Source organism: Helianthus annuus, chromosome 14, assembly GCF_002127325.2.
Source record: "Helianthus annuus cultivar XRQ/B chromosome 14, HanXRQr2.0-SUNRISE, whole genome shotgun sequence".
NCBI lineage: Eukaryota > Viridiplantae > Streptophyta > Magnoliopsida > Asterales > Asteraceae > Helianthus > Helianthus annuus.
In genome coordinates, this window is record NC_035446.2 from 39789639 (window position 1) to 39813104 (window position 23466).

Consider the following 23466-nt stretch of genomic DNA (forward strand, 5'->3'; position numbering starts at 1 on the left):
CCCAAAGCGTACGACGCCCTTCCACGGTGAAACTTTCAACATGACTCGGTCATTAACTTCGAACTCCAAGGGTTTTCTACGCTTGTCGGTGTAGCTTTTCTGACGATCACGCGCCGCTGCCATACGATTCCTGATCTGAACAATATTTTGTGAAGTTTCAAGAATGAGCTCAGGACCTGTGAGTTGACTGTCACCAACTTCAGCCCAAGAGAGAGGTGAACGACATTTCCGCCCGTACAACGCTTCGAACGGAGCTGCCTGAATACTAGTGTGGTAACTGTTATTGTAGGAGAACTCGATCAACGGCAAGTGTTTCTCCCATCCTTTCCCAAAATCAATCACACATGCCCGAAGCATCTCTTCAAGTGTCTGAATGGTGCGCTCGCTTTGACCATCCGTCTGGGGGTGATAAGCGGTACTCATATCGAGTTGTGAACCAAACGATTTGTGCATTGACTGCCATAACTCAGAAGTGAAACGCGGATCCCGATCTGAGATGATAGAAGTTGGCACCTCATGCCTAGAAACCACCTCTTTAAGATAAACTGCTGCCAACTGAGAAAATTTGTCTGTTTCCTTGATTGCCAGAAAATGCGCTGACTTTGTGAGTCGATCAACTATCACCCATATAGTATCGTTTCCAGCCTGAGTCCTCGGTAATCCTGTAACGAAATCCATGGCGATCTTTTCCCACTTCCATGTGGGTATCTCTGGCTGCTGAAGTAGACCCGAAGGCTTCTGATGCTTTGCTTTGACTCTAGCACAAGTCAAACATTTACTCACGTATGTGGCGATGAGAGCTTTCATATTCGGCCACCAATACAAAACTTTAAGATCCTGATACATCTTATCCGATCCCGGATGAATAGAATATCGTGACTTGTGCGCTTCATCCATCACATGTTCTCTGAGATCACCATACTCTTTCCATAATATAATAGATGCCATCAGACGTCTGCTCAAGCTGTATTTCATACCTCGTAAACCCTCAGCTTCGATGTTTTCTTCCTTCAATGCCTCAGTCTGAGCCGTACGAATCTTATCAGGAAGGTTAGAATGAATAGTGAGCTGTAATGCGCGAACACGTTTAGGCTTCGTCTCTGTTCGGCTAAGTGCATCAGCTACTACGTTTGCTTTACCCGGATGATACTTGATAGCACACTCATAATCATTCAAAAATTCTATCCAACGTCGTTGCCGCATATTCAACTCCTTCTGGTCGAAGATATGCTGGAGACTCCTGTGATCGGTGTAAATAGTGCATTTGGTACCGTACAGATAATGCCTCCAGATCTTCAACGCGAAAACCACAGCCCTCAACTCCCAGTCGTGAGTCGTATAGTTCCTCTCGTGTACCTTCAGCTGACGAGAAGCATAAGCTATCACCTTCTCGCGTTGCATCAACACGCAACCGAGACCCTGAATCGAAGCATCACAATAAACCACAACTCCTTATTGATTACTAGAAATATGTTGTTGATCATTATATGAAAATTGTTAACTTATGATTAAAAACATGATTTAACAAGTAGGAGGTGATTAGGGGTTTACATAAAAGAATCACCTCCATATTTAGACATGAACTTGGTGATAAAATGATTTCTTGTAAAAATAATAAACCAAGTGAACTAGTGATCTTGTAGATCTTAAACTTGTGAGTAATTTTTCCTAAATAAACCAAGTTTAAAAGACAGTTTTCGAAAGATCATGATCCTTACACTATTTTGGAAATAAAGTAAGTATATGGACACTAGTAACCCATGAAAATGTTGTAAATAAATATTTTGTAAAATATGTCCACAAGTTGTGAACATCTAAAAATCACGAGATGAGATTTTAAATAAAGTAAACACACTTTGGAGGGTAACTAAGACCAATAAATACCTTACCAAGTTACTACGCGTGTTTACGAAAACTCAAGTTCATGTTACTACGTAGAGTGCATTGTTTTTACACTTGGTGAATGTAATATTGTTTAGTGAATGATTGTTGATTGTTGAATGATGTTTGGAAAAGAAAATGATATGCTTATTAGTATGGACACCTCCATTTACAAAGGAAACTCTGGCGAAATTTTCTAAAAATTCTAACACTTAGAAAATATTTTTCTAAACAAGCGTTACAAGTATATTTTATAACTTGTGTTCCGAATATAAACTTCGCCATAATTTTTGTAACAAAATACAAAGTGTCGGAGGTTGGTTTTTGTAAATAAAAATGGGTAAATATATATTAAAAATATATATCTTATACTAGAACACTTGTGTGGATACTTGTTTATTTTGTGAGATAGTTATATTATTTTAGGGTAAAATAATATAACTTAACAAAGTACCTTGACATTAGTATTGTGTGGTACGTGGTAGAAGTAATGAGTAGATAAACCGTACGTAGGATATGTGTTATGCATGAGAAACTGATTGTTATCTGTACCTTATTAGGACGTGCTTGATTTCCTGATTATTAGAGTAATTAATCTAACCGAGCAAACCGAGGTGAGTTCACACACTTTCTAAGGCATGGGATTCCCGGTGGTTGGGAATGGGATTAAAGAATTAAAACGGAACCTACATATCCTCCTTGGGTAGGATATCTGCCACCATCCTCGATAGGTAGGATGCCAATATTAATCGGGTTAAAGAATTAAAACGGAACCTACATATCCTCCTTGGGTAGGATATGTACCGCCATCCTCCATAGGTAGGATGCCAATATAAATCCTGCGTATTCTCCTTGGGTAGAATACGTACGTTCGTCCTCCTTGGGTAGGACAACAACCTTAAAACTTACTAGACAAAACTCTATCATGAAGTCCCTCATTTTATATCGACTTAATCGCCGAGGCCAATGGCGAGCGGGTTATTAGTTAATAGCGCTATTAGGTTTAACAAACCTCACACCGTACCAGTCGGACGGGTGTGTACTAATGGACTATGGCAAACTGTCAATGATGATAGACACTGACGTAGGGCACAACTTACTTTCGTTAGTAGTCGATATGGTAACGGTCTAGTGGTTCACATGGGGAAGCCCCCACTGATCATGGATATGGTTTGGGTAATAAAGAAGGAACTGGTTAATCATATTTTCAACTATGGGGTAACCCCCACCGCAAGTAAGCCAGCAAAAGACAAACCTTGTTTTTCGAAAACAACTTAAAACTAAACAACCAACCGTGAACTCACTCAACTTTGTTGTTGACTCGTTGTTACATGCCTTACAGGTCATTAGATGCTTATGGAGCTTGCACGAGGAGGAGGTCGTTGAGGGATATGGACTGTTATGTTCCATGCTTAACAATTGAACTTTATGAACTTATTGAACTTATGTTTTGGTTTTACGTTTTATGCTTCCACTGTTTACTCCGAACTTGGTTAACTAGCTTTTGATCACCAATTATATTGTGTGGTTGGATTTTAACTATCTTAAATACATTGTTCAATATGATTGGTGGCTTGATCCTGGTTATGTCACGCCTCCAAGCGGTGATACTCCGCATGGTGGATTTTGGGGGTGTGACAGATTGGTATCAGAGCCATTGGTTATAGTGAACTTGGTTTTAAAAAGGGTAAAAACTTTTTGACAAAACCAGACAATAACCTGTACAGTGCTCAACGATCCATAACGACGCTTCACTCCACGTGCAAGGCTCAACACTTTAGGTGATGTGATTTAAGTTTATATTGCCTACTTGCTAGATCACTTTTGTGTAATGTGCTGTTTAATGAGAATAGTAGCATGCTGTCGGTTAGCCCTACTGCGTCCTCTATGACACACAATTGTTTAATTATTTGACAAGTGGTGGTCAAACCCCTTCCTGATTTCTCATCACCCTGCTACGACAATCGTATATACGTCCTATCTATTCATACGCTATCTCGACCTGACACCGCCATTTAACCCTCCGTACATTCGGTTTGTACGTCAACATTCACGAGGACCAGACCTGGCACAAACGAACTCGGGGTTAGGAGAACTGTACCCACACATCCCTGCTGACGAACCTCGTCATCTCCACCGGTCGTCGTTACCAGAAACGAAGCAGCCACGGTTACACGCGTTTGTCGTTTTGCAACTCACAACCCTACCAACCAAATTCTGTTTTGAACAAGCGATGTACTTCCGTAACCCTGATGCAGCAAACCTCCCTATTTGTGTCGTGCCGCCACACCTCACTACTAGAATTGCTTCTAAGCAACAGATTACTTGGTTGAATTCTTCTGTTATTGGTGGACCCCTGTTTTGGCTCGATTCTTTGCATAAACCTCATTAATTCCCTATTTCTTCGATTGGCAACTAATTTAACGAAACGCCAACAACCATACCATGATTTTTCACCGATCACAAAACTACCTTATCACCCTGTTGGATGGTTTATTAGCTCTCTCGTATACCCAACTCAGCGAATGAATACCATTACAGGTGAAATAGTCTTCAGGACATTTGGGGATGGAGATATGGATCACTCAACCCACCGGCGAACACGATGATTTATACGTTACCTGACCCACCTTTCACTAGAAGAGACATACTTTAATTTCATGATAGTTTTTCTTAAATATGCGGTATCTTTGTACTAGCTCTTGCACCAACACATGATTATTGATTAAGGATACGTCCAATTTCTACCATTGGCTTAGAACAAACCATCACTCTCTTACCACAGTGACATTGCATTCTCGCTACTCCATGTTGAGATACTGAAACGAACACGCACTCGCTTAGAGAATTTGGAAGGCTCGACCTTTGATCATTAGTGATCAATCCTTGAAAACCTTGAGGGTGGTGATGTATTGTCGATACGATCATACTCTCTTGAACACGTTTTCACATCTTTCCTTTGGAACCTCACGACTACGCAGACGTATTTTGGATTCATTCGCACAACCTAAGGAACTCCTCCTAACTTGGTTGCTTACTTGATGAATCACAAACCCACCTAAGTTCATGGATTCAGGTGAATTGTTCCTCCTTCGCATGTGGGCAAGCCTGACGACTTTTTGTAACATCTGTGCCTGTAATCATTGTGAACAGTTCAATTATCAATAAAATAATGTTATTTGATCCCAATGTTTGTTTCATTGTGTTTTACATTTTTCGTGTTTTGACTTTTGTTCAATTTCAAACTCTACATCGCTTTCTGGAGAGTTATACGTTAACTAGTGCGTAAACGTACTCAGTTTAATGCGACAAATACTCCGGAACATCAACATATACTCAACGTACCTTAAATAACCTTTACATAACTTAGAAATAAGTTTTGAAGGCTTTGGTATAGCAAAAACAAGTTAATTCGCTTACAGGGACTAAACTTGACAAACTGCGAAAGTATGCCAATTTGAACTGTAACGGACATTCTGGAACATGTCCATAAGTTAAACATACCATAAATATCCTTTACATAGCTTAGAAATAGGCTTTGAGGGGTTTGGTATGCTAAAACAAACTTTTGGACCATTCAGGGACTAAAAGTGTCAAAAAATGCATAAGTTTGCACTTTCGCGCATAACTTACGTTCTGAATACATCCGGACATCCAAAAATTTATGTAAGCATCCTTATATTATGCCTTAGTGTTTGGCATGAGAAAAATCCATTCGTCGCGTCATTTGGATCGTATTTCACGCTTATGCGCATTCCGTCGTAATTAAGCGAACATCGCGATCGCACGGCCAAACGAACCGACATCCGACATATTTTTGGGCATGTTTCATGTCCACAATGTTTAGGCATCATTTTAGGGCCTTAAAGATGGCTTTACAGGTCTTAAAAGGGCTGGAAATAGCTTAAACACGCAACAGGGACCAAATGTGTAAATTCTGCAAGTGGTGCAGATCAGAGAGGGCCAGGCGGCCCGCGTGAGTTTTGCCCAAATGTGAGGCGGGCCGCGTGGGGATGTCTGACAGAAAGATTTTGCATTTAATGCAGAATCTGGCCTTTCGTTCGATCAAAGGGCGATGCCTTTTCACCCAATGAAGAGCCAAGAGTCAAGTTCACTGAACTTATCCACTGGACACATGTACGCACGTGATCAAGGCTCGATATTCGATAAAACGATCCTAACGGTTCCACTTTTCCTATAAATACCCCCCCCCCTTTAGTGTAAAAATCACAAAATCAGATCCTAAAGCTCTAAGTTGAAACCATTGTTTCACACCTGAGCTGTTTGGTCTTGATTTGCACTCGGGGACCCTCCGTAAGTCTTCTTTCGCTCTTTTATTCGCTTTTCGAGTCCGAAAGTCAACGTTTAGTTGACTTTCTGCATTGACCAGCTTATGGTCGATGCGAAGTTCATGGAACTTCATAACGTGAGCGTGATCACGATGGTCATGGTCCGTAGTGACCATACCTACTGATTACCCCGTTATCTAGGCTTAGTGACGAGTCGTAGTTTCGGCCAAAATGCGCATTCTTGCGTGTTTTGTAACCAAACTACTCGTGGGCATCAAAGCCGTTTGTTTTGATGTCAAACATGTTTTCTAAACTTAGTTAAGCATGTTCTAACATGCTTAGCTCGTCACGTTTAGTATAGTGCTTATATAGGGTCGTAAGGTAAGTGATCTAAACCATCGCTTATACTTTCGAACCCGACCCATTTGGTCGATCTTTAGGATCCGACCAAACACATTAGGTGACCATAGCTATAACCTTCCGAGGTTATACCTTGTGGTCACGATGTTAGGCGTTCCATACGCGTTCTACGCGAATGACGCGTTAGGGTGGCATAAGCTACCTCAACGGGTCTTGATGGACCGTAAGCACTTAGGTTAAGTTTCATTTTAGTATGTAGGCTTTGTTGAACCATATTACACGAGTCTCCATACTCGTTTGGTTTACGAACCCGCGTACTATCCGATCTTCCGATTTGGTCCGGTATATTAACATAGCTACCTATTAGGTGCCGTTGATATTCCGTGACCTCTCGCATTACCTGGTTATTTCACAAGAACAACAAAGCAATCTCAGGTGAGTACATAGAACCCCTCTTTTACTGTTTTCCAAACTGTTTTGGGGTGAAACACATGTGCCTACTTGTTACTTTCATGCTTTCCATGTTTTCACATCGTATATCTGCTATGCTCATTAGTACATTATAGTACATGATTTCATTACATTTTATGCTATGTGTGCCCATTGTGTGCATACTTAGTACATTGATTTACATTACATTTCTGCTGCATATGTTTACTCAGCATATGGGCACATCGATTTACATGAACATTTCTGTTGCATATGTTTACTCAGCATATGGACACATTGATTTACACGAACATTTCTGCTGCATATGTTTACTCAGCATATGGGCACATGCCTTCATTTTGTTATGACATTTGGGTTGTTTAACATGGGACAATACATTCATTAACACTAGCTACGCCGTTCGTTAGTAGGTAGTGGTATCATAGGAATTGACAACTCCCATTCCTGAAGTCCTGGGTTTGATAGGACTGGAAGGAATGGCCGAATTCGATATACATAACTTAGATAAATCTTTAATTTGTTTAAGGGTTTATCGCCGCAGTCTCAAGGAGCTATTCCATAGGACGATGATCATGATTCTAGGGCGGACCTGTGCCTTAGAGCCTAAAAAAAAATGAAGTTTGAACTAGCTTAATTATGTTTTGAATATCCGTACTCTCTTTCCAAGACAATGTAACACCTTTGTTTATAAATAAAATACAACTTGTATGCCATGGTCATGAAACAATTTAATTATGTCCACAACACTCCCCGGCGTTTCCGCCGCGGTTGCATGTTATACGCGGCCGGGGTGTGACAGAAGAGTTGGTATCAGAGCCAATGGTTATAGGGAATTAGGTTATTAGTAATGCTTTGACCTAGACTATAACTTTGTAGGACCCTAACACAAGTTATCTTGTGTTTAGAGTTTAAAACATGCACATCACCTATCCTTAGGTGATAACCACAACGGGAACTTCGGTTCCGAATCCTCTTTGAAAATTAATCATCTGTTCTAGGATGATTGATTACTAGGTTTTGAACCCCTTTGGATTTTCAAAAATCCCGTCAAAGTGTTGGGTTAATAGTGTGAACACGTGCGAACTGGAAGGGTGAATGCCTGTACCCTGAGTTTTCTGTCTAAGGCTAGAGTGTTCGTACAAATCCACATAATCGGACCAGTCACTCTTACCTGGGAACTCTTGGGGTGAGTGTTCACTTATAGGCGAGCATGTCTTCGCGATACACTAATTCTGACCCATTTACTTTGACTAGACATTTCACGTCGCTTATTTACTTTGCGATGCATAACCGCCATCTTTGCTTTTGATTGCTTTTGCTTCATCTCATTCTCTTCATCCAATCATCTCACTCGTTTCATTTCATGTTTTTCTCTTCTAGAATGCCTCCTCGACGCGACAACCAGATAGCTACTGCCGAGCTGGCGGAGATTATTGCACAGCAGATGGCTGCTCAATTTCCGAATCTCTTTGCTCAATGGAACCAGGCCAACAACAACAATGGTACATGCAAATACAAGGATTTTAACCAGGCTAAGCCACTCAAGTTTAGTGGTTCTGAAGGAGCAACTGGGCTTCTTCAGTGGTTCGAGAGCATCGAGAACACTTTTCGCCATGTGCAGTGTCCGGATAATCGCAAGGTCGAGTTTTCTTCGAGCGTGTTTCAGAAGAGGGCTCTTACATGCTGGAATGGGGTTATGAGAGATCAAGGTGCAGAAGTTGCTCTAGCTCAGACATGGGCTCAACTGAGAGCTCTTATGATGAGGGAATTTTGTCCTCGTCATGAACAACGAGCGTTGGAGAAAGAATTTGATGTTCTGAAGCAAGATAGTGGCGAGCACAGGGCTTATACGGATAGGTTTGAGGAGTTGAGTCTTCTTTGCCCGACTATGGTTACCCCACTCGATAAGGCCATCGAAAGGTACATCGACGGCCTACCTGACTCAGTATAAGACATTCTCACTGGTAGCAACCCTACCACACTCCGTCAGGCAATCGAGTTATCGGTGACGTTGACTGAGTCGCAGATCCGAAAGAATAAACTACACAGGAAGGGTGACAAGGGCAAGAAGCAGTCGGCTGACAAGGAAGATAGCAAGAAAGGTCAGAACAAGAAGGGAAAGGACTCTGGTTCCTCAAGGGGGTCAAGGAAGCGTAAGGCTTCCCAAAATTTTGCTGTGACTGCCCAAGCTAACCAGGCAGCTCCCAACCAAGCCGCACAGCCTCCAACCAAGAAACCCTATTCAGGAAATGCACCTTTGTGCAATCGATGCAACAGTCACCACCAACCACAATATCAGTGCCGTTTCTGTACTAACTGTGGGAAGTCGGGTCATCTTGCCGATGTTTGTCGGTTTGCTCAGAATCACGCAGTCCAGAACCCTGCTCAACAGGTTGCTCAACAACAGGGTCAGGCTGCACGACCAAACTACCCACCAGGTGCATGTTATAATTGTGGGGATCTGACCCACTACAGAAACCGGTGCCCAAACCTAGCCAACCAGAACCAGAACGCAAACCAGAATCAGGCTCAGGCTCGAGGTCGAGTCTTTAACATGAATGCACAAGAAGCACAAGCAGACAATGAGGTGGTGAACGGTACGTTCTTTATTAATAATCAGCCAGCATCTGTTCTTTTTGATTCGGGTGCCGACAAGAGCTTTGTGTCATTGTCTTTTGAGACAATGCTTCGCGTGTCTAGAACGAAACTAGGTAAACCTTTGACAGTAGAGGTTGCCAGTGGTGAACCCATTGTTCTAAATTCTGTTCTGCGCAACTGCCAGTTGAACCTTAACGACCATATTTTTCCTATTGACCTCACGCCAATGCAACTTGGAAGCTTCGACGTTATTGTGGGAATGGATTGGTTATCTAAGCATCGCGCAGAGATAGTATGTTCTGAGAAGATTGTTCGTATACCGTTGTCGACAGGCGAGATCCTACAAGTTCGTGGTAAGAAGCCTGCCGGTGGTCTCAAACTCATGTCTTGTTTTAAAGCACGGAAGTATCTGCGAAAGCACTATGTGGCTTTCTTAGCACATGTTACAGCAGATAAAGGCAAGGGTAAGTCTATTTCATATATTCCTGTCGTTCGGGATTATTTCGAAGTATTCCCTGAAGACTTACCTGGTCTACCTCCAGCACGCCAAGTCGAGTTCCGTATTGATCTCGTACCTGGTGCAAATCCCGTTGCCAGAGCTCCATATCGTCTTGCACCGTCCGAGATGCAAGAGTTGTCTAAACAGCTGCAGGAACTCTCCGACAAAGGTTTTATCCGTCCTAGCTTTTCACCTTGGGGTGCTCCCGTTCTCTTTGTAAAGAAGAAGGATGGATCTTTTAGGATGTGTATCGATTATCGTGAGCTTAACAAGCTCACCATCAAAAATCGATATCCCCTACCTCGCATTAATGATCTCTTTGATCAATTGCAAGGCGCTTCTTATTTTTCAAAGATCGATCTACGGTCTGGATATCATCAGCTTCGTGTACATGAAGAAGATATTCCAAAGACAGCGTTCCGTACTCGTTATGGACATTATGAGTTCACAGTCATGCCATTCGGTTTGACTAATGCTCCTGCTGTTTTCATGGACTTAATGAATAGGGTCTGCAAGCCTTATTTAGATAAGTTCATCATTGTTTTCATTGACGACATTTTGATATATTCTAAAACGCGAGCTGATCATGAGCAACATCTCCGTCTTACTTTGGAACTCCTAAAGAAAGAACAACTTTTCGCCAAATTCTCCAAGTGTGAATTCTGGCTTAAAGAGGTTCAATTTTTAGGACATATTGTCAACGAACAAGGTATTCATGTAGATCCCTCCAAGATCAGCGCGATTAAGGATTGGAATACACCTACTAACCCTACTGAAGTTCGTTCTTTTCTTGGTCTAGCGGGTTATTACCGCCGCTTCATAGAAAATTTCTCGAAGATTGCAGTTCCTCTAACTGCTCTAACTCAGAAGAACAAGCCATTTGATTGGGGAGTCAAACAAGAGGAAGCATTTCAGACTTTGAAACAAAAGCTTTGCGACGCGCCTGTCCTAACATTGCCTGAGGGCAACGATGATTTCGTCGTTTATTGCGACGCATCTAAATTAGGACTTGGCTGCGTCCTGATGCAAAGAAACAAAGTCATAGCATACGCATCAAGGCAGTTGAAGATACATGAGAAAAACTACACCACTCATGATCTTGAGTTGGGTGCAGTTGTCTTCGCTCTTAAGATCTGGAGACACTATTTGTACGGAACAAAATGTGTGGTTTTCACTGACCACAAAAGTCTTCAACATATCTTCAATCAAAAGGAACTCAACATGAGGCAAAGACGTTGGGTTGAACTTCTAAACGACTACGACTGCGTGATTCGCTACCATCCTGGTAAGGCGAATGTCGTAGCCGATGCATTGAGTCGCAAGGAACATATTAAGCTTCATTGTGTTCGTGTCCAATCTGTTATTCAAACCGACATCCAAGCACGTATTTCTCAGGCTCAACAAGCTTGTGTTTCACAAGGTTTAATGGATAAGGAATTTCCTTATCACATAACTCCTGCTTTAGAGCTGAAGGACAATGGATCATATTATTTCATGGACCGTTTGTGGGTCCCAAGCCAAGATGATCTTCGTACCTTGCTTATGGATGAAGCCCATAAGTCTCGTTATTCTATTCATCCTGGCTCAGATAAGATGTATAAGGATCTTCGTATTCAGTATTGGTGGCCTGGTATGAAGAAAGACATTGCCTTATACGTATCCAAATGCCTTACTTGTCTTAAGGTTAAGGCTGAACATCAGCGTCCTTCTGGCTTATTGGAACAACCAGAGATCCCAGTTTGGAAATGGGAAAACATTACTATGGATCTCATTACTAAACTTCCGCGCACAAAGAAAGGTCACGATGCCATCTGGGTAGTCGTTGATCGTCTTACCAAATCAGCGCATTTCTTGCCAATCCGTGAGGATTTTTCGGCTGACAAACTTGCTCAAATCTACGTGGATGAAATTGTAGCACGACATGGTGTTCCTTTGAACATCATTTCTGACAGAGATGCTCGTTTCACTTCTCACTTTTGGAGAACCATGCAATCTGCTATGGGGTCCCAACTTAATCTGAGCACAGCTTATCATCCGCAAACGGATGGTCAATCTGAAAGAACAATCCAGACACTGGAGGATATGCTTAGAGCTTGTGTGATCGATTTTGGTGGTAGTTGGGATTCACATCTTCCATTGATTGAATTCTCCTACAACAACAGTTATCACTCCAGCATCAACATGGCTCCTTTCGAGGCTCTCTATGGTCGAAAATGTCGTTCACCAGTATGCTGGAATGAGATTGGCGAGGCTCAGCTTACTGGACCTGCCCTCATTTTAGAGACAACAGATAAGGTAAAGAAAGTTCGTGATAACCTTCAGACAGCTAGAAGCCCTCAGAAGAACTACGCGGACTTAAAACGCAAGCCCTTGGATTTTCAAGTCGGTGATCGTGTATTACTTAAGGTCTCACCTTGGAAAGGTGTGATCAGATTCGGAAAGAAAGGAAAACTTGCACCTAGATACGTTGGACCATTCAAGATCGTCGAAAGAATCGGTAAGGTAGCCTACAGACTTGAGTTACCTCCTGAACTTGGAAATGTTCATCCAACCTTTCACGTATCCAATCTCAAGAGGTGTTTAGTCGATGAGAACCTCCACATACCGCTTGATGAAATTCGTGTTGATAAAACACTGAAATTTGTTGAGAAACCGGTAGAAATCATGGAACGTGAAGTCAAGTGGCTCAAACGCAAGCGCATTCCTTTGGTCAAGGTTCGTTGGGAATCTAAGCGTGGACCCGAGTTTACTTGGGAACGTGAAGATCAAATGAAGGCAAAATATCCGCATCTGTTTCCACGAGTTTCCTCTAAATAAATTTCGGGACGAAATTTCCACAAGTAGGGGAGACTGTAACATCTGTGCCTGTAATCATTGTGAACAGTTCAATTATCAATAAAATAATGTTATTTGATCCCAATGTTTGTTTCATTGTGTTTTACATTTTTCGTGTTTTGACTTTTGTTCAATTTCAAACTCTACATGGCTTTCTGGAGAGCTATACGTTAACTAGTGCGTAAACGTACTCAGTTTAATGCGACAAATACTCCGGAACATCAACATATACTCAACGTACCTTAAATAACCTTTACATAACTTAGAAATAAGTTTTGAAGGCTTTGGTATAGCAAAAACAAGTTAATTCGCTTACAGGGACTAAACTTGACAAACTGCGAAAGTATGCCAATTTGAACTGTAACGGACATTCCGGAACATGTCCATAAGTTAAAAATACCATAAATATCCTTTACATAGCTTAGAAATAGGCTTTGAGGGGTTTGGTATGCTAAAACAAACTTTTGGACCATTCAGGGACTAAAAGTGTCAAAAAATGCATAAGTTTGCACTTTCGCGCATAACTTACGTTCTGAATACATCCGGACATCCAAAAATTTATGTAAGCATCCTTATATTATGCCTTAGTGTTTGGCATGAGAAAAATCCATTCGTCGCGTCATTTGGATCGTCTTTCACGCTTATGCGCATTCCGTCGTAATTAAGCGAACATCGCGATCGCACGGCCAAACGAACCGACATCCGACATATTTTTGGGCATGTTTCATGTCCACAATGTTTAGGCATCATTTTAGGGCCTTAAAGATGGCTTTACAGGTCTTAAAAGGGTTGGAAATAGCTTAAACACGCAACAGGGACCAAATGTGTAAATTCTGCAAGTGGTGCAGATCAGAGAGGGCCAGGCGGCCCGCGTGAGTTTTGCCCAAATGTGAGGCGGGCCGCGTGGGGATGTCTGACAGAAAGATTTTGCATTTAATGCAGAATCTGGCCTTTCGTTCGATCAAAGGGCGATGCCTTTTCACCCAACGAAGAGCCAAGAGTCAAGTTCACTGAACTTATCCACTGGACACATGTACGCACGTGATCAAGGCTCGATATTCGATAAAACGATCCTAACGGTTCCACTTTTCCTATAAATACCCCCCCCCCTTTAGTGTAAAAATCACAAAATCAGATCCTAAAGCTCTAAGTTGAAACCATTGTTTCATACCTGAGCTGTTTGGTCTTGATTTGCACTCGGGGACCCTCCGTAAGTCTTCTTTCGCTCTTTTATTCACTTTTCGAGTCCGAAAGTCAACGTTTAGTTGACTTTCTGCATTGACCAGCTTATGGTCGATGCGAAGTTCATGGAACTTCATAACGTGAGCGTGATCACGATGGTCATGGTCCGTAGTGACCATACCTACTGATTACCCCGTTATCTAGGCTTAGTGACGAGTCGTAGTTTCGGCCAAAATGCGCATTCTTGCGTGTTTTGTAACCAAACTACTCGTGGGCATCAAAGCCGTTTGTTTTGATGTCAAACCTGTTTTCTAAACTTAGTTAAGCATGTTCTAACATGCTTAGCTCGTCACGTTTAGTATAGTGCTTATATAGGGTCGTAAGGTAAGTGATCTAAACCATCGCTTATACTTTCGAACCCGACCCATTTGGTCGATCTTTAGGATCCGACCAAACACATTAGGTGACCATAGCTATAACCTTCCGAGGTTATACCTTGTGGTCACGATGTTAGGCGTTCCATACGCGTTCTACGCGAATGACGCGTTAGGGTGGCATAAGCTACCTCAACGGGTCGTGATGGACCGTAAGCACTTAGGTTAAGTTTCATTTTAGTATGTAGGCTTTGTTGAACCATATTACACGAGTCTCCATACTCGTTTGGTTTACGAACCCGCGTACTATCCGATCTTCCGATTTGGTCCGGTATATTAACATAGCTACCTATTAGGTGCCGTTGATATTCCGTGACCTCTCGCATTACCTGGTTATTTCACAAGAACAACAAAGCAATCTCAGGTGAGTACATAGAACCCCTCTTTTACTGTTTTCCAAACTGTTTTGGGGTGAAACACATGTGCCTACTTGTTACTTTCATGCTTTCCATGTTTTCACATCGTATATCTGCTATGCTCATTAGTACATTATAGTACATGATTTCATTACATTTTATGCTATGTATGCCCATTGTGTGCATACTTAGTACATTGATTTACATTACATTTCTGCTGCATATGTTTACTCAGCATATGGGCACATCGATTTACATGAACATTTCTGTTGCATATGTTTACTCAGCATATGGACACATTGATTTACACGAACATTTCTGCTGCATATGTTTACTCAGCATATGGGCACATGCCTTCATTTTGTTATGACATTTGGGTTGTTTAACATGGGACAATACATTCATTAACACTAGCTACGCCGTTCGTTAGTAGGTAGTGGTACCATAGGAATTGACAACTCCCATTCCTGAAGTCCTGGGTTTGATAGGACTGGAAGGAATGACCGAATTCGATATACATAACATAGATAAACCTTTAATTTGTTTAAGGGTTTATCGCCGCAGTCTCAAGGCTTGGATGTATGCATAGTTTACAATACCGCATAAATGTTAATATCAATAGAGCATGCATTTTCCGCAGAACATAACGTTGATTTAAACCACGTTTTACTTCAACGACTTGTTTTGTGCATATGGTTTAAGTTGATACATTTCGCTTACCATACATGATACATTTTGGGATGCACAATACATGATTTACATTGAACATAAACACGTCGACATTGACATACACATTTGGTGGTTTGCATTTGAACATAAACATTTGACATGGTTTACAATAACACTTGACATTTGGTTTACACATGAACAATTTACATGGTGGATTGGTTTGGGTAAATGATTTAAGTAACGTGGCATATGTAATATGATACAAACATGGTGGATACGCCGCTGGTACTTCCTATATATAAATGTTTGTATAATATTACATATCGTGGCGTTATCTAAGTCATTTCAGTTTAGACACATTACACTTTACAGAAGTAACATATTCTTCACAAGACATTATTTTCACAAACAACTTATCTTATTCAACTCATTTTACTGGGTTATTCGTTTAACCTTGCACTTATCTATGCATATCGTTTGATGTTATCGTTTTTCAAATGATTTACAAAGCAAAACAAATTACAAGGTTCATGACTGACTGTTATTAAACATTCTTTAAAACTCAAGTCATGAATCCCATTTTCACAAAACCTATGTATCTCACAGGCATTTTTATGCTGACGTACCTACTTTCACATGTGTTTTCAGGAGCTATTCCATAGGACGATGATCATGATTCTAGGGCGGACCTGTGCCTTAGAGCCTAAAAAAAATGAAGTTTGAACTAGCTTAATTATGTTTTAAATATCCGTACTCTCTTTCCAAGACAATGTAACACCTTTGTTTATAAATAAAATACAACTTGTATGCCATGGTCATGAAACAATTTAATTCTGTCCACAACACTCCCCGGCGTTTCCGCCGCGGTTGCATGTTATACGCGGCCGGGGTGTGACACTTTTGATGGAAGTCTTAGTTGTGACAACCCTCATAATTACAGGTATCCGTACGATTAATTAATATTAAATTGTGCTTATTGATTGTGCAGAAAAATTGACTAAATGAACCTATGTGTTTTTCTATGTGTTGAGAATTAATTGTGTTACAAAAGATGCATAAAAGACACTATACGGTACAATTTAACACATTAACGGAATGGTACTTAACCGAACAACCGGACATTACCCGAAACACCAAAATTTTGTCAGAAACATTATTTTATTATTTTTAACTAATTATGGTCTCAAATATCCCAACACTCTATGAAAATATGTCATCCACATAATACCCTAGATAAAACACTTAACCTCCTAACTAAATACCCACTTATAATCAAAACTTACAATTTACCCCTCCCCCCCCCTATCACTATTTTGGCTCCAAGGAGGGACCCACCTCATCATCACCAAATCCCCAACTAAATATTCCTTTTAATTTTGATTGGACCTCTTTATTTGTTGCACTTGCCAACAAATATGAATGATTACATGTAGGTTGGGCTAGAGATCACCATATCATCATATCAGACACTCTCTCTACAAATTCACTTCATCTTCTCCACTCTCTCTCTCCCTCTTGGCTGCTCATAATCGCCACCACCACCACCAGTTCAACATTCATTCACTTGTTCCATTTTCAAGTTCAAATCAAGTGCTAGAAGGAGTCTTGTTAAGCTTGAAGCTTGGAGGTCTTGAAGGAGCATCACACCTTGCTTTCTCACTCCATTTTCATCACCAATCTTTGTTCACAAGTTCATCCCTAGCCTTTGTGCTAGTTATAAGTCTTCGATTTAACTCTTGATTACTTCTACATTGATTATTCGAAAGATTGTAGTTGATATTTAACACAAGAACATAAAAAGAAAATGAACAAAGAATATGAACATAAGTTTACTTTATGATGAAATCTGGTTGGATTAAGTTTGGCTAAAGCATGCATGATGTTTGATCATTGATTTCTTGATAAACCCGTTGTTAGGACATTTGTTGATGCGTTTTAGTAACATTTAAACTCTAAAAAGCATGCTGATTTGCATTTCCAGCCAACTTCAACTGGCTGTAAACAGGTCGATATTTAATGAAAAATTGATTTTTTTGAGTCTATGATGTGCTATTTCGAAATACGGTTCTAATGGCATTGGAATCATAATTTTTGGACTTAATATACTATTTTTAAAGGTCCGTTTTTGGACAGTAGCTCAAGCTGCGTTTTTACTGCAGAATATGTGTGTTATGTTTTTCGTCATAACCTGAAATCTGTGTTGAATTAGGTCCTGAAATTTGTACTGTAGATGAACACTGTTGTCATTGTAATTCTCCCACTGGAATTTTGTCAATCGGACTTACGATGATTTTTAAATGAATTTTTCCGTGGACTGCAGTCAGAAAGTGACGAATCTGATTTGAGTCGGGTAAATGATTTTTCATAAAATATTGGTAATGAATTGGATCCCGAGATTTTTACACAATAATATCTGGATCGTTTAGCACCTTCTTTAAAAAGTAGGGAATTTTTGGAGTAAGTTAACTATTTGATTAAAATGCCTGAAAACAGCCCAGTTTTGGATATTAAAGCTGAAATGACTTAAGTAGTAATTTGCATGTCTAAATGTCGAGTATGTTATCTGAGGATGATCTAATATGTTATATGTCAATGAAAGTGTTATGTGCAATGTCGTATGTTTGCTTATGAATGGGAATAGACGGGGAAGTTTATATGGGCATGAACCGTTAAAGTGAGTGTATGTTATGTGGTAGATGCATGTAGGAACTTCGTGCTTATTTGAAGTCACTAATAAACTAACTGGTAATCATATTAGGACGCGATTGACTGACATTGACTTTTAGCTACATTTGAGAGTCAAACCGAGCAACCAAAGTTGAGTTCACACACTTTCTAAGGCATGTGATTCCCGGTGGTTGGGAATGGGTTAAGAATTTAAAAATGGAATCTACATGTCCTCCTTGGGTAGGATATGTACGGCCATCCTCCATAGGTAGGATGTCAATATTAATTCTGCGTATTCTACTTGGGTAGAATACGTACGTTCGTCCTCCTTGGGTAGGACAACAACCTTAAAACTTACTAGACAAAACTCTATCATTCAGTCCCTCATCTTATATCGACTTAATCGCCGAGGCTGATGGTGAGCGGGTCATTAGTTAATAGCGCTATTAGGTTTAGCAAACCTCACACCATGCCGTTCGGACGGGCGTGTACTAATGGACTATGGCAAACTGTCAGTGGTGATAGACATTGACGTAGGGCACATTTAACGTTCGTCAGTTGTCGATATGGTACGGTCTAGTGGTTCACATGGGGAAGCCCCCACTGATTATGGATATGGTTTGGGTAATACAAGGAACTGGTTAAACATACTTTCAACTATAGGGTAACCTCCACGGAAAATAAGCCAACGAAATTCAAACCACATTTTCAGAAAACAACTTAAAACTAAACAACTAAACGTGAACTCACTCAACTTTGTTGTTGACTCGTTGTTACATGCCTTACAGGTCGTTAGATACTTACGGAGCTTGCACGAGGAGGTTGCCATTGTGGGTACGGACTATTATGTCCCGTGCTTAATATTTAATCCATACGAACCTATTAAACTTACTATCTGAACTTTAAACTTATGAACTATGAACTTATGCTTTGGTTTTATGTTTAATGCTTTGGTGGCTCGATCCTGGTCACGTCAAGCCTCCAAGCAGTGATACTTCGCGTGTGGATTTTGGGGGTGTGAGAGATTGGTATCAGAGCCATTGGTTATAGTGAACTTGGTTTTAAAAAGGGAAAAGCTTTTTGACAAAACCAGACTATAACCGGTACAGTGCTCAACGATCCACAACGACGCTTCGCTCCATGTGCAAGACTCGACACAATAGGTGGTATGATTTATGTTATATTGTCGGTTAGATAGTTCACACTGTGCATTGATTAACGTGATAACTGCTATTTGAACCCTGTGTGCTTACTCTCTTCTGTCGTCCCCCACTTACGCACTTTCGCGACACTTTTCTCACTTACGTGCTTCGTTGTGAAGATCATGAACGGACGCGGAGGGCATATCAACCTAACTCAAGCCCAGTTGACGGCTTTGATCAATGGACGAGTTGCTGAGGCACTCGCAGCTGTCCCTGCAGGAGGTATAGCCTGCCATATCAACCAGTCTTAGGACGTTTAGATCCTACCTTCACGAACTGACTGTCGTGCTTAACCTTGTCTTTTATTCTCGGGTAACAGTTCAACATGCTCAGCCTCCTGTGTGCACGTTCAAAACATTCATGGATTGCCAACCTAGTACTTTCAGCGGCACAGAAGGAGCTGTAGGCCTTCTTCACTGGTTCGAGAAGATTGAGTCTGTTTTTGAGATGTGCGGATGCCCTGAAGATCGTAGGGTGAAATTTGCTACTGGAACACTTGAAGGTGCTGCGTTAACCTGGTGGAAAGCCCAGGTTCAATTGCTAGGGCTGGCGGTTGCCAATGCCACCCCATGGAATGACTTCAAAGATTTGATCAAGGAAGAGTATTGTAGTCGTGATGACATCCACAAGCTAGAGGTGGATTTTTTCAACTTGAAGATGACGGGGTCTGAGATCAAAGCTTACACAAAGAGATCGAATGAACTAGCTATCTTGTGTCCCACTATGGCAGATCCTCCTATCAAGCGTATCGAGCTGTACCATAAGGGTTTGGTGCCAGAAATTCAGAGCCACGTGACCTCAGCTAATCTTAGCACCATTCAGCAAGTCATTTGGTTGGCTCATCGTCTCACTGATCAGGCAGTTGAGCAGAACAGGCTGCCCAAGCGTATTAGCGCTACTACTACTTCTGATGCTCCCAATGATAACAAGCGCAAGTGGGATGGAAATTCAGGCAAGGGTTCCACTTTAGTTTAGTCCCAGCAGCGAAAGATTGATGACCACCAGAGTCCTGGTCAGCAATCTTCTGGTAGTCAAGGACAGGGTGGATACCGAGGAAACCATCCCAAGTACAACAAGTGCAACAAGCATCATAGCGGGCAGTACTACAAGGGTCGTTGTCTGAGATGTAACAAGCTGGGCCATGAAGCCAAGGATTGCAGGAGCCCACGTCTTGCAAATCAGAATCGCCAACAGCAACAACAAGCTCCACAGAATCACCAGCAGCAGCAGCAGCAACAGCAGGGCAATAAAGGATGCTTTCAGTGTCGCGCTGAAGGCCACTTTAAGAGGAACTGCCCTCAGCTGAACCAGAATTAGAACAACAACCAAGGAAACAGGAACAACAATGGAGGCAACAATGGAGGCAACAACGGAGGTAACAATAACGGCAATGGCGCCTGAGGTCATGCCTTCGTGATTGGTCAGGGTGATGCAAGGAACGATCCTAACATTGTGATGGGTAAGTTTCTTCTAGACGATTTCTTTCTTACTGTTTTATTTGATTCGGGTGCCGATACTAGTTATGTGTCCTTAAAAGTTAGCCAAATGCTTAACCGCACTCCAACGCTTCTGAACACCAAACACACGGTAGAAATAGCAAACGGTAAAAGTCTTGAAGCCACACACATAGTTAAGGGCTATAACCTCGTCCTAGCTGGTCAGACCTTCTCTATCGATCTTATTCCTATCATTCTGGGTAGTTTCGATGTTGTTATTGGGATGGATTGGTTATCTCATCAGCAAGCGGAAATTCTTTGCAAGGAGAAGATTGTTCGCATCCCTCGTTCTGGTAAAGAACCTCACGTAATTCGTGGCGACAAGAGTGGTGCCGTTGTGGGCATCATCTTTTTTCTTAAGGCCTAGAAGTGTTTGCGAAAGGGCCACACTGCTATTCTAGCCCTCGTTTCTGATACATCCTCAGAAGAAAGGAAGATAGAAGACATACCTATTGTACGTGATTTTCCTGAGGTATTTCCTGAGGAATTATCTGGTCTTCCGCCTCATTGTCAAGTTGAATTCCAAATCGAGCTAGCTCGTGGTGCAGCGCCTATAGCTCGAGCGCCTTATCGTCTAACTCCATCAGAACTTGAAGAACTGTCCACGCAACTACAAGAACTCTTGGAAAAGGGTTTCATACGTCCTAGCTCTTCGCCTTGGGGAGCTCCAGTGTTATTTGTGAAGAAGAAAAACGGTACCTTCAGAATGTGCATCGACTACCGCGAACTCAACAAGGTGACCGTGAAGAATTGTTATCCTCTTCCATGCATTGATTGTTGGGTTTTTCACATGTTTATCAAAGTATTTTATCCATATAAAATAAAAACGCAGCGGGAAAAATATTTAAAACACGTTTACTTTCAAGATATAAAAACCATTTTATATGTAAAACCCAATCCCCGGATCCATATACGAATATGCATGCTATCAAAAAAAAAAAAAAAAACACAACCATAGAGTGTTTAGAATACTACCTTCCAAGGAGTAGAGGATATGAAGAAGATGATGCTTCTTGAATGGTTGACTTCAAGTGTAGAAGACCTCAAGCTTGTATACCCCAAGCCTTCCAACAAACACCTTATGTTTAGCTAGGATTTCTACACTTATGAACTCACTATTGAAACCCTCTTGTAACCATCATATGGCCGAAAATATGAGAGGAGGTTGTTGAGTTCTTGCACTTGATTTATGAACTTGAAAGTTCTCTTGATCAACCACCCTTTGGCCAAAAATTTGAGATACCTTTTGCAAGTTCCTTTTTGAAAATCATCTCCTCAAAATTGGCATTACTTGGCCGATTTTTTAGAGAGTTCAAGTATGTCTTCTCAAGTTCATTTCTAGTTAATTTGTCATACAAATCTCTTATAAGATATGAGAGAGAATGCCCACCCAAATGAACCAATCATGTTCCATCTATTCATGCAAAATGCATGTACATTCATTGGACCTTTCTTGCTTGGGAAGACCATCCAATAAAAATGCATGCATTTATGACAACATGCATGGAACCTCATTGGACAAGAATTTTTTGGGAAGAAGGGGGCGGCCCACTCCTTTTATTTAAAAAAAAAAAAAAAAAAATTTCTTTAAATAATTTAAGTCTTATATATATATAATTTTATAACCTTTTATAAAATTATAACAACACATGTTATAAGACTTATACTACTTTTATTATGTTATTTAACCCATTAAATAACAAAATAAAATATTCTCTCAAAATAAATTATCCATATAATTTATTACTTTGACAAGTGCGATTATTTAGAAAACCAATTTCTAAATATTGTAAGTGTTAATATTTATTTGTTTGATCATATCACAAATAAATAGTATAAGTGTTTGTCTAGCTTGTATTTGGGTATGACTCGACTTGGATCAATACGTACTAGCCACATCAATTTAATATGTGTCTTGGGCATACAGAGTCCAACAATCCCCCACTTGCACAAGATACATAGAAGATTGATGCAAGCAGTAAATAACGCCTAACTACGGTTTACTACCCCTAATACGTATGACTATATGTGCCATTCATTAACATCATCCCCTTCAAGTCCCCTACTTGAAAATGATTTAGGTGAATCTATCATTTATCCTTTCGTTGCAGATGTCATGTTAAATCCAGAGACATAGAGTGATCACTCTCTGTTGATTTAACTTTAGCAGGCCTTAGACATCTTGCTCTCAACGAATAAGAGGAACAAATCCCTTCTTGACTACATATGTCTCTCACAATCACCTTGTACCATACCTGAGCTTAGCCTTGTGTACTGCCATATTACTGACAGCGAAGAAATAAGTCAAGGCATAATATTTGATGAATATCAAGACCCAATATGTGTCTCAGGTCAGAGGATACTATGATATTCTCCTTTACTCAAATTTACTTATGATCAATCACAGATGATTCCATGTAGTAATATTTGAGAGCGAGTCAGTCCAATATTTGTATCCCACAAATATCTATGAACTTTGGCAGCAACACTTTGCTCTATATTCATATCTAATGAATATCCACCAATCCAAATTCATAATAGTCTTACA